General features: G+C 40.1%; 1 long non-coding RNA gene across 1 annotated transcript; it reads right to left on the bottom strand.

Annotated features, from left to right (window-relative positions):
- Window positions 1-4,862: 4,862 nt before the first annotated feature.
- Window positions 4,863-10,352, bottom strand: LOC120863265. The gene is made up of 3 exons (XR_005720959.1): window positions 10,276-10,352; window positions 10,226-10,233; window positions 4,863-4,873 (listed from the first exon to the last, which is right to left on the bottom strand). It is a non-coding gene; the product is annotated as an uncharacterized LOC120863265 (long non-coding RNA).
- Between the last annotated feature and the right edge of the window lie 601 nt (window positions 10,353-10,953).

Below are 10,953 nucleotides of genomic sequence, written 5' to 3'. Positions count from 1 at the left end.
ACTGTGATCTTTTTATACATTCTAATCCAACAACACTAACCATTTTAGATTCTATGAACACAGACATTGTTATCTATAAAAAAAAGTTTCCTGGCTGACATAATAATCAGCTCAATATTGAATTAAAGAAAACACTAGGAAGCAGGATTAAGAAATTGCAACATGTGGTTTAGTTTCCTTGAAGGCAAATTGCCTTATAAATTAATGATGATTCACGCTTTTATTTTTCATGATTTTTATATGTATTTTTTGAATGACTAATATATGCCCCAGCACAAAAGGCAAAGAGTACAAAATGGTACACATGCATGGGAAAATAAGTCACTCTTATCAGTGGGAATGCTGTTCTCCATTAGTGAGTACATAAAACATGTTTGGGTAGCAAGTTGGCATTAACTAGCAGGGCTGAAAGTGTGGAATTTCAACCTCTGCTAATGATGAGGGAAAGCAGACCAATTCTCCCAATGATGACTAAAAAAGAATGACAATTCTTAAAAGGAATCTTTAAAAAATTTACCAAACAGCTAATGAGATGTCAAAGAAAGACGTTTGGGGTCACTTTGAAAGAAATTTTTAAAAAGCTGGAGTCCAGGGTCATCCAAAGGTGGGGACCCTGATAAACCCTATCTCACTGCAGGAAGGCTACCCCCCAAGAATAAGGATAAACTTGGAAGGAAATGAACCATCACACCAACTGCAAACCAGTTCCAGGTCCTTAAGGAGGCCCTGAAGTTGGATAATTCTGACACTTGACAGAAGGAAATGAAAATATTCTCTGGAGGAAAATAACATCATCCGAGGCCCCAACTTTTCTCTAGAGAAGAAAATGTGCACCAATCCAGCTATGTAACTTCAGAAAACTGTAGCAAATGTACCAGGGGACATGCAAAGGATATCCACGGCAGTACAGGGATGACTAAAAACTGGAAACAATCCAAATGTTCATCAACAAGATGAGATATGCATGTAATTGCAAAACATAAAGCAGTAAAAATAATAAATACTGCTGCATGCATCAGTATAGATAAATCTCATGAATATTCAGCAGAAAAGTTATGTAGCAGATTACATATAGTGTGATATTAATAATACAAAATTCTAAAGCAAGCAGTATTAATAACATGTTGTTCAGGAATATATAATGTAGTCAAATTTAAAAGCAAGGCAACAATCATAAAATTCAGGGTTGTGTTGACTACTGGTGCAGGGCGTTTCAGCCATATTAATCATGTTCTCTTCAGAGACATTCTCAATAGAATTCTCAATGGAAACAGTACAGATTTTATTTTGGGGTGCTCCAGAATCACTACAGATGGTGACTGCAGCCATGAAATTGAAAGACGCTTACTCCTTGGAAGAAAAGCTATGACAAACTTCAATTCAGTTCAGTTCAGTCGCTCAGTCATGTCTGACTCTTTGCCACCCCGTGAATCACAGCACGCCAGGCCTCCCTGTCCATCACCAACTCACGGAGTTCACTCAACTCACGTCCATCGAGTCGGTGATGCCATCCAGCCATCTCATCCTCTGTCGTCCCCTTCTCTTCCTGCCCCCAATCCCTCCCAGCATCAAACTCTTTTCCAATGAGTCAATTCTTTGCATGAGCTGGCCCAAGTTCTAGAGTTTCAGCTTTAGCATCATTCCTTCCAAAGAAATCCCAGGATTGATCTCCTTCAGAATGGACTGGTTGGATCTCCTTGCAGTCCAAGGGACTCTCAATAGCCTTCTCCAACACCACAGTTCAAAAGCATCAATTATTCGGTGCTCAGCTTTCTTCACAGTCCAACTCTCACATCCATACATGACCACAGGAAAAACCATAGCCTTGACTAGACAGACCTTTGTTGGCAAAGTAATATCTCTGCTTTTTAATATGCTGTCTAGGTTGGTCATAACTTTCCTTCCAAGGAGTAAGTGTCTTTTAATTTCATGGCTGCAATCACCATCTGCAGTGATTTTGGAGCCTACCAAAATAAAGTCTGCCACTGTTTCCACTGTTTCCCCATCTATTTCCCATGAAGTGATGAGACCAGATGCCATGATCTTAGTTTTCTGAATGTTGAGCTTTAGGCCAACTTTTTCACTCTCCTCTTTCACTTTCATCAAGAGGCTTTTTAGTTACTCTTCACTTTCTGCCATAAGGGTGGTGTCATCTGCATATATGAGGTTATTGATATTTCTCCCGGCAATCTTGATTCCAGCTTGTGCTTCTTCCAGCCCAGCGTTACTCATGATGTACTCTGCATAGAAGTTAAATAAGCAGGGTGACAATATACACCCTTGACGTCCTCCTTTTCCTATTTAGAACTGGTCTGTTGTTCCATGTCCAGTTCTAACTGTTGCTTCCTGACCTGCATGTAGGTTTCTCAAGAGGCACATCAGGTGGTCTGGTATTCCCATCTCTCTAAGAATTTTCCACAGTTTATTGTGATCCACACAGTCAAAGGCTTTGGCATAGTCAATAAAGCAAAAATAGATGTTTTTCTGGAATTCTCTTGCTTTTTCCATGATCCATTGGATGTTGGCAATTTGATCTCTGGTTCCTCTGCCTTTTCTAAAACCAGCTTGAACATCAGGAAGTTCACAGTTCACATATTGCTGAAGCCTTGCTTGGAGAATTTTGAGCATTATTTTACTAGCATGTGAGATGGGAGCAATTGTGTGGTAGTTTGAGCATTCTTTGGCATTGCCTTTCTTTGGGATTGGAATGAAAACTGACCTTTTCCAGTCCTGTGGCCACTGTTGACGTTTCCAAATTTGCTGACATATTGAATGCAACACTTTCACAGCATCATCTTTCAGGATTTGAAATAGCTTTACTGGAATTCCATCACCTCCACTAGCTTTGTTTGTAGTGATGCTTTCTAAGGCCCACTTGACTTCACATTCCAGGATGTCTGGCTCTAGATGAGTGATCACACCATTGTGATTATCCAGGTCATGAAGATCTTTTTTGTACAGTTCTTCTGTGTATTCTTGCCATCTCTTCTTAATATCTTCTGCTTCTGTTAGGTCCATACCATTTCTGTCCTTTATCGAGCCTATCTTTGCATGAAATGTTCCCTTGGTGTCTCTAAGTTTCTTGAAGAGATCTCTAGTCTTTCCCATGCTGTTGTTTGCCTCTATTTCTTTGCATTGATCCCTGAGGAAGGCTTTCTTATCTCTTCTTGCTATTCTTTGGAACTCTGCATTCAGATGCTTATATCTTTCCTTTTCTCCTTTTTTTTTTTTTCACTACTCTTCTTTTCACAGCTATTTGTAAGGCCTCCCCAGACAGCCATTTTGCTTTTTTGCATTTCTTTTCCATGGGGATGGTCTTGATCCCTGTCTCCTGTACAGTGTCACAAACCTCCATCCATAGTTCATCAGGCACTCTATCTATCAGATCTAGGCCCTTAAATCTATTTCTCACTTCCACTGTATAATCATAAGGGATTTGATTTAAGTCATACCTGAATGGTCTAGTGGTTTTCCCTACTTTCTTCAATTTAAGTCTGAATTTGGCAATAAGTTCATGATCTGAGCCACAGTCAGCTCCCAGTTTTGTTTTTGCTGACTGTATAGAGCTTCTCCATCTTTGGCTGCAAAAGATATAATCAATCTGATTTCGGTGTTGTCCATCTGGTGATGTCCATGTGTAGAGTCTTCTCTTGTGTTGTTGGAAAAGGGTGTTTGCTATGACCAGTGCGTTCTCTTGGCAAAACTCTATTAGCCTTTGCCCTGCTTCATTCTGTATTCCAAGGCCATATTTGCCTGTTAATCCAGGTGTTTCTTGACTTCCTATTTTTGCATTCCAGGCCCCTATAATGAAAAGGACATCTTTTTTGGGTGTTAGTTCTAAAAGGTCTTGTAAACTTAGACAACATATTAAAAAGTAGAGACATCACTTTGCTGAGAAAGTTCCATATAGTCAAACCTATGGTTTTTCCAGTATCATATATAGGCTTGAGAGTTGGTCCATAAGGACGGCTGAGCAGTGAAAAACTGATGCTTCAAATTGTGGGGTTGGAGAAGACTCTTGAGAGTCCCTTGGACAGCGAGGAGATCAAACCAGTCAATTCTAAAGGAAATCAACCCTGAATATTCATTGGATGGACTGATGCTGAAGCTGAAACTCCTAAAATTTGGCCACCTGATGTGAAGAGCTAACTCACTGGAAAATACCCTATTGCTGGGAAAGATTGAAGGCAGGAACAGAAAGGGGTCAAAGAGGATGAGATGGTTGGATGACATCACTGATTCAATGGACATGAGTTTGAGCAAACTCCAGGAGATAGTGGAGGACAGAAGAGCCTGGCATGCTACAGTCCATAAGGTTACAAAGAGTTGGACACCACTTAGCTGCTGCTGCTAAGTCGTTTCAGTCGTGTCGGACTCTGTGCAACCACATAGACAGCAGCCCAGCAGGCTCTGCCGTCCCTGGGATTCTGCAGGCAAGAACACTGGAGTGGGTTGCCATTGCCTTCTCCAATGCATGAAAGTGAAAAGTGAAAGTGAAGGCATGTCCAACTCTTTGAGACCCCATGGACTGCAGCCTACCAGGCTCGTCCATCCCTGGGATATTCCAGGCAAGAGTGCTGGAGTGGGTTGCCATTGCCTTCTCCACAGCACTTAGCAACTGAACAATAACAATACATATTGATAATTAGCTTAAATGTAAATAGGTTAACTGCCACCAACTAAAAGACATACTGGCTGAGTGTATATGAAAGCAAGACCCATATATAGGCTGTCTACAAGAGACCCATCTCAAACCTATAGACATTTACACAATGAAAATAAGGGGATGGGAGAAATTAGTCCATCAAATGGAAATCAAAAGAAAGCTTGAATAGCAACACTCATATCAGACAAAATAGACTTAAAACAAATACTTTTATAAAAGACAAAGAAGGGCAATATATAAGGATCGGGGATTCAATCCAAGAAGAATATATAACAATTATAAATATATATGCACTCAACATAGGAGCACCCCAATATGTAAGGCAAAACTAGCAAACATAAAGGAGAAATCAACAGTAACGATAATAATGGGTGACTGTAATACCCCACTTCCATCAACAGATAGATCATCCACACAGAAAATTTAAAATGAAACACTGAACTGCTATTTATAGAGCACTCCATGCAAACACAACAGACTTTCAGTTCAGTTCAGTTCAGTTCAGTTCAGTTCAGTTGCTCAGTCATGTCCTACGCTTTGCGACCCCATGAATCGCAGCACGCCAGGCCTCCAAGTCCATCACTGTCTCCCGGAGTTCACTCAGACTCGAGTCCATCGAGTCTGTGATGCCATCCAGCCATCTCATCCTCTGTCGTCCCCTTCTCCTACTGCCCCCAATCCCTCCCAGCATCAGAGTCTTTTCCAATGAGTCAACTCTTTGCATGAGGTGGCCAAAGTACTGGAGCTTAAGCTTTAGCATCATTCCTTCCAAAGAAATCCCAGGGTTGATCTCCTTCACAATGGACTGGTTGGATCTCCTTGTAGTCCAAGGGACTCTCCAGAGTCTTCTCCAACACCACAGTTCAAAAGCATCAATTTTTCGGTGCTCAGCCTTCTTCACAGTTCAACTCTCACATCCATACATGACCACTGGAAAAACCATAGCCTTGACTACACGGACCTTAGTCGGCAAAGTAATGTCTCTGCTTTTGAATATGCTATCTAGGTTGCTCATAACTTTTCTTCCAAGGAGTAAGCATCTTTTAATTTCATGGCTGCAGTCACCATCTGCAGTGATTTTGGAGCCCAGAATAATAAAGCCTGACACTGTTTCCACATCTATTTCCCATGAAGTGATGGGACCGGATGCCATGATCTTCGTTTTCTGAATGTTGAGCTTTAGGCCAACTTTTTCACTCTCCTCTTTCACTTTCATCAAGAGGCTCTTTAGCTCCTCTTCACTTTCTGCCATAAGGGTGGTGTCATCTGCATATCGGAGATTATTGATGTTTCTCCTGGCAATCTTGATTCCAGCTTGTATTTCTTCCAATCAAGCGTTTCTCATGATGTACTCTGCATAGAAGTTAAATAAGCAGGGTGGCAATATACAGCCTTGACATACTCCTTTTCCTATTTGGAACCAGTCTGTTGTTCCATGTCCAGTTCTAAATGTTGCTTCCTGGCCTTCATACAGATTTCTCAAGAGGCAGGTCAGGTGGTCTAGTATTCCCATCTCTTTCAGAATTTTCCACAGTTTATTGTGATCCACACAGTCAAAGGCTTCGGCATAGTCAATAAAGCAGAAATAGATGTTTTTCTGGAATTCTCTTGCTTTTTCCATGATCCAGTGGCTGTTGGCAATTTGATCTCTGGTTTCTCTGCCTTTTCTAAAACCAGCTTGAATATCAGGAAGTTCACGGTTCACGTATTGCTGAAGCCTGGCTTGGAGAATTTTGAGCATTACTTTACTAGCGTGTGAGATGAGTGCAATTGTGTGGTATATTGAGCATTCTTTGGCATTGCCTTTCTTTGGCATTGCCTTTCTTCGAGATTGGAATGAAAACTGACCTTTTCCAGTCCTGTGGCCACTGCTGAGTTTTCCAAATTTGCTGACATATTGAGTGCTGCACTTTCACAGCATCATCTTCCAAGATTTGAAATAGCTCAACTGGAATTCCATCACTTCCACTAGCTTTGTTTGTAGTAATGCTTTCTAAGGCCCACTTGACTTCACATTCCAGGATATCTGGCTCTAGATGAGTGATCACACCATTGTGATTATCCGGGTCATGAAGATCTTTTTTGTACAGTTCTTCTGTGTATTCTTGCCACCTCTTCTTAATATCTTCTTCTTCTGTTAGGTCCATACCATTTCTGTCCTTTATCGATCCCATCTTTGCATGAAATGTTCCCTTGCTATCTCTAATTTTCTTGAAGAGATCTCTAGTCTTTCCCATGCTGTTGTTTGCCTCTATTTCTTTGCATTGATAGCTGAAGAAGGCTTTCTTATCTCTTCTTGCTATTCTTTGGAACTCTGCATTCAGATGCTTATATCTTTCCTTTTCTCCTTGGCTTTTCACTTCTCTTCTTTTCACAGCTATTTGTAAGTCCTCCCCAGACAGCCATTTTGCTTTTTTGCATTTCTTTTCCATGAGGATGGTCTTGATCCCTGTCTCCTGTACAATGTCATGAACCTCATTCCATAGTTCATCAGGCACTCTATCTATCAGATCTAGGCCCTTAAATCTATTTCTCACTTCCACTGTATAATCATAAGGGATTTGATTTAGGTCATACCTGAATGATCTAGCGGTTTTCCCTGCTTTCTTCTATTTCAGTCTGATTTGGTAATAAGGAGTTCATGATCTGAGCCACAGTCAGCTCCCAGTCCCCAGTCTTGTTTTTGTTGACTGTATAGAGCTTCTCATCTTTGGCTGCAAAGGATATAATCAATCTGATTTTGGTGTTGGCCATCTGGTGATGTCTATGTGTAGAGTCTTCTCTTGTGTTGTTGGAAGAGGGTGTTTGCTATGACCAGTGCATTTTCTTGGCAAAACTCTATTAGTCTTTGCCCTGCTTCATTCCACATTCCAAGGCCAAATTTGCCTGTTAATCCAGGTGTTTCTTGACTTCCTACTTTTGCATTCCAGTCCCCTATAATGAAAAGGACATCTTTTTTGGGTGTTAGTTCTAAAAGGTCTTGTAGGTCTTCATAGAACCATTCAACTTCAGCTTCTTCAGCAACAGTTTCTGTCATAAGGGTGGTGTCATCTGCATATCTGAGGTTACTGATATTTCTCTCAGCAATCTTGATTCCAGCTTATGCTTCCTCCAGCCCAGCGTTTCTCATGATGTACTCTGCATAGAAGTTAAATAAGCAGGGTGACAATATACAGCCTTGACGTACTCCTTTTCCTATTTGGAACCAGTCTGTTTTTCCATGTCCAGTTCTGACTGTTGCTTCCTGACCTGCATATAGGTTTCACAAGAGGCAGGTCAGGTGGTGTGGCATTCCCATCTCTTTCAGAATTTTCCACAGTTTATTGTGATCCACACAGTCAAAGGCTTTGGCATAGTCAATAAAGCAGAAATAGATGTTTTTCTGAAACTCTCTTGCTTTTTTGATGATCCATTGGATGTTGGCAATTTGATCTCTGGTTCCATGAATATAGACACAAATATTCTCAACAAAATAATCATCATCAAAATCCAACCATACATTAAAAACATCATACAGCATGACTAAGTGGGATTCACCTAGAGATGCAAGAAGTTTTCAATATTTCCAATGAGATTCCACATGAACAAAATGAAAAATTTAAAATATATATATCTCAAAAGATTTTGATAAATTTTATGATAAAAACCCTCCAGAAAGTGAACATAGAGGGAACATATCTCAACATGAGACAGGCCATCTATGAGAAACCTACAACTGACATCATACACAACAGTGAAAAACTGAAAGCATTCCATCTAAGATTAGGAACAAGACAAGGATGTCCACTCTTGCCACTTTTATTCAACATAGTTTTGGAAGCCTTAGCTACAGTAATCAGAGAAGAAAAAGAAGTAAAGGGAATCCAAAGTTGAAAAATAAAAAGTTACAAAGTCACTACTTGTTGATGACATAGTACTATATATAGGAGGTCCTAAATATGCTACCTGAAAACTACTAAAACTCAATGAATTTGGCAAAGTTGCAGGTTACAAAATTAATACACAGAAATCTATTACATCTCTATACTTAATGTTAGTCATTGAAAAATCAGAAAGAAATTCACAAAACTATTCAACTTGCCACCCCATCAAAAAGATAAAATATCTAGGAATAAACCTACCAAAACTGTACTCTGAAAATTATATCTCACATGCTAGTAAAGTAATGCTAAAAATTATCCAAGCCAGGCTTCAGCAATACATGAACCATAAACTTCCAGATGTTCAAGCTGGTCTTAGGAAAGGCAGAGGAACCAGAGGTCAAATTGCCAACATCCACTGGATCATCAAAAAAGCAAGAGAGTTCTGGAAAAACATCTATTTCTGCTTTACTGACTATGCCAAAGCCTTTGACTGTGTGGATCACAATAAACTGTGGAAAATTCTGAAAGAGATGGGAATGCCAGACCACCTGACCTGCCTCTTGAGAAACCTATATGCAGGTCAGGAAGCAACAGTTAGAACTGGACATAGAACAACAGGAAAAGGAGTACGTCAAGGCTGTATATTGTCACTCTGCTTATTTAACTTCTATGCAGAGTACATAATGAGAAACGCTGGTCTGGAGTAAGCATAAGCTGGAATCAAGATTGCCAGGAGAAATATCAATAACCTCAGATATGCAGATGACACCACCCTTATGGCAGAAAGTGAAGAGGAACTAAAGAGCCTCTTGATGAAAGTGAAAGAGGAGAGTGAAAAAGTTGGCCTAAAGCTCAACATTCAGAAAACGAAGATCATGGCATCTGGTCCCATCACTTCATGGGAAAAAGATGAGGAAACAGTGGAAACAGTGTCAGACTTTATTTTGGGGGGCTCCAAAATCACTGCAGATGGTGACTGCAACCATGAAATTAAAAGACACTCCTTGGAAGAAAAGTTATGACCAACCTAGATAGCATATTAAAAAGCAGAGATGTTACTTTGCCAACAAAGCTCCTCTACTTAAGGCTATGGTTTTTCCATTGGTCATGTATGGATGTGAGAGTTGGACTGTGAAGAAAGCTGAGTGCCGAAGAATTGATGCTTTTGAACTGTGGTGCTGGAGAAGACTCTTGAGAGTCCTTTGGACTGCAAGGAGATCCAACCAGTCTATCCTAAAGGAGACCAGTCCTGGGTGTTCATTGGAAGGACTGATGCTGAAGCTGAAACTCCAATACTTTGGCCACCTCATGCGAAGAGTTGACTCATTGGAAAAGACTCTGATGCTGGGAGGGTTGGGGGCAGGAAGAGAAGGGGACGACAGAGGATGAGATGGCTGGATGGCATCACCAACTCGATGCACATGAGTTTGGGTGAACTCCAGGAGTTGGTGATAGACAGGGCGGCCTGGTGTGCTGCAGTTCATGGGGTGGCAAAGAGTCAGACACGACTGAGCAAGTGAACTGAAGTGAATGAAAGAAATCAAAGAAGACACAATCATATGGAAAGATATAGAGTATCCTTGGATTAGAAGAATCAAAATGATCAAAATCACTAAGCTACCCGAGGCAGTCTACAGATTCAATGAAATTCCTATCAAATTACGCATGACGTTTTTCACATGACTAGAACAACAACAACAAAATCTCAGAATTTGTATGCAGACATGAAGGACCCTAAATAAAAACAAAACCAAACACAACCCTAAAGAAAGTCATCAAATCATAAGAGAAAAAAAAAGAGCAAAGTAAGAAAAAAGATCTACAAAAACAAATCCAAAACTATTAATGAAATGGGAATAAGAACATACATATTGATAATTACCTTCAATGTAAACGTATAAAATGTTCTGACCAAAACACATAGTCTGGCTGAATGAAAAAGAAGACCCAGATATATGTTATTTATTAGAGGCTCAATTCAAATCTAGAGACACAGACAGACTGAAAGTGAGGGGATGAACACTGAAGGCAATGATGGACACTCCATAGTGATCAAGGGATCAATCCAAGAAGAAGATATAACAATTTTAAATATATATGCACCCAACACAAGAGCACCTCAATATATAAGGCAAATATTAACGGATATAAAAAGAAACTAACAGTAATACAATAATAGTGGGGGACTTTAACACACCATTTATATCAATGGACAGATTATCCACATAGAAAATCAATAAGCACAACTGGGATTTAAATGACATGTTAGAATACGTAAACTTAGTTGATATCTATAGAACTTTCCATCCAACAGCAGAATACATACTGTTTTTAAGTGGATACGAAACATTCTCCAAGATAGACCACATGCTGGGCCACACAGCAGGCCTTGGCAAATTTTGGTTCAGTCGCTCAGTCATGTCC

Source organism: Oryx dammah, unplaced genomic scaffold (genome assembly GCF_014754425.2).
Source record: "Oryx dammah isolate SB20612 unplaced genomic scaffold, SCBI_Odam_1.1 HiC_scaffold_5, whole genome shotgun sequence".
NCBI classification, from domain to species: domain Eukaryota; kingdom Metazoa; phylum Chordata; class Mammalia; order Artiodactyla; family Bovidae; genus Oryx; species Oryx dammah.
This window is presented reverse-complemented; position numbering and strand designations above follow the sequence as displayed.